This window comes from Frankliniella occidentalis, unplaced genomic scaffold, assembly GCF_000697945.3.
Source record: "Frankliniella occidentalis isolate FOCC.00 unplaced genomic scaffold, Focc_3.1 Scaffold98, whole genome shotgun sequence".
NCBI lineage: Eukaryota > Metazoa > Arthropoda > Insecta > Thysanoptera > Thripidae > Frankliniella > Frankliniella occidentalis.
In genome coordinates this window covers 892,573-894,239 of record NW_026267227.1, presented here as the reverse complement: position 1 = coordinate 894,239, position 1,667 = coordinate 892,573, and the positions used below count along the sequence as shown (strand labels likewise).

At 54.8% G+C, this 1,667-nt stretch overlaps 1 protein-coding gene across 1 annotated transcript in view; it reads left to right on the top strand.

Annotated features, from left to right (window-relative positions):
- Positions 1 to 64: 64 nt before the first annotated feature.
- The window catches only part of LOC113216643 (uncharacterized), a 120,101-nt gene continuing 118,498 nt past the window's right edge, over positions 65 to 1,667 (top strand). Inside the window, exon 1 of the mRNA XM_052269655.1 lies at positions 65 to 399. The gene's annotated coding sequence lies outside the window, so the exon portion shown is untranslated. The remainder of the gene's footprint in view (positions 400 to 1,667) is intronic.

Genomic DNA, 1,667 nt, shown 5'->3' with positions numbered 1-1,667 from the left:
GTGGGGCGGGGTGGGGCGGGGCAGAGGGCCCCAGGCGTCGCGGCGCCCCGCCGGCCAGGCTCAGTCGCACGGGGAGCGCAGAGCGGAGCAGCCGCATACACACCGAGCGCCAGGCGGACGTGGCCCGGCTCGCGATACGAAGCGCGTCAGTGTCAGTGTGCGAGCGTGTCAGTGTGTCAGTGTGCGAGAGCGTGTCAGAGTCAGTGTGTCAGCGTGTCCAGCGCAATTGTGTGCCAGTGAGTGCCCCAGTGAGAGTGCGCCAGTCAGTGGATCAGTGCGCCAAGGCCTTGTCTGGTGGCCCCAGCGGCCCAGTCAGTGCACTCCCCTCAGCCCAAACTCTTCGATCAACGACAAGGATTACCCATCTGAACGGATAACCACCTGGAGCAGCACTGGAAGGTTTGAACCATCTTTTCTCTATGTGTGCCCCACGGTGCCCCACCTATAAATCGTCTTCTCTTTCAACCATTAACCGGTTCTCCTATCCCAAGTTCCTCCCGTTTTTTCTTCCGCAAATTTGTGTTGTTTTTTTCTGGCGAAAATAAAGTCGGATTTTCAGGATATGCCAGCGGCAGCCGGCTAGCTCGGCAGCGTGCTTCCACCAGCGAGGGCCGCGAGCGAGCCCTGCGTCAGCGACAATCCCACAAACACGACATTTCGACTCGCGGGCGCGCAAAACAATTAAATAGGTGTTGCCAGCAGCAGTTTTCTTTGAGCAACAGTGGGAGCCAACCAAAAGACTATGACGACTGAACTTGGCAGCTCCACAGGAGCGGGTGCTTCAGGAACTTAGGAACTTTGAACGACTCTGCAAACATTCACCGAGTATTTGGCACTGAAATACAGAAGACGCCAATGCTTTGCTCGCGGATGTACTATGAAAAATATCCTCGTAAAATTGCAACATTTGTCGTAATGTTTATCTGCCAAATAAGTTGTAAATTTGAGACTGCTCATTCTATGCTTGTCGCGACAATTGACCGCGGTCAATTCTAAGTCGATACGAAATTCTTTTGAATAATTTACAATTTCAAATTGTTATTTTACGACAGACGTCATGGAACGTCATCCCGTAAACCTACGTCTATTTCCACAGTGATGAGAGGCACTTCACACTGACTTCACACACAACAAATATAGATTGATAATAGACACGGATGCCTCACCGTGTATATATGGGTTTCGTCACTTCTATATTTTCAGCGGTTTGCCCATGCCGCTGTGCTGAGTAAACGCTGCTGCGCTAGAAGTTGGCGGGCGCGCCGACCCGCGAGGAAACCTGTTCAGGGGATGCTCGGCGGGCCGGGCGGGCCGGGCGGGCCGGATAAGCGCGGCGGATTCAAGTAAGGCACTCGTCCGTTGCGCGGCTATTTACGAGCCGCTCTGACGTCACGCGGCGTTCAAGCAGCGCGGCGGGGCGACGCGTTCGAGGAAGGTAAATAAAGACGGGGCTCATGACGGGGCAGGCGAAGGGCTTTCGCAACGGAATGCGTGATTCATATCGCACCTCACCTCTTCTGTGTCGCGCCAGGCGCGCGGCTGGCTCGGCCGCTCCCACGTCGAGCACGATAAGATAAGAGATATCACCTTCGGTGTCGTGCACCACTGCTGGCAAACTCTCTCTCTCTCTCTCTCTCTCTCTCTCTCTCTCTCTCTCTCTCTCTCTC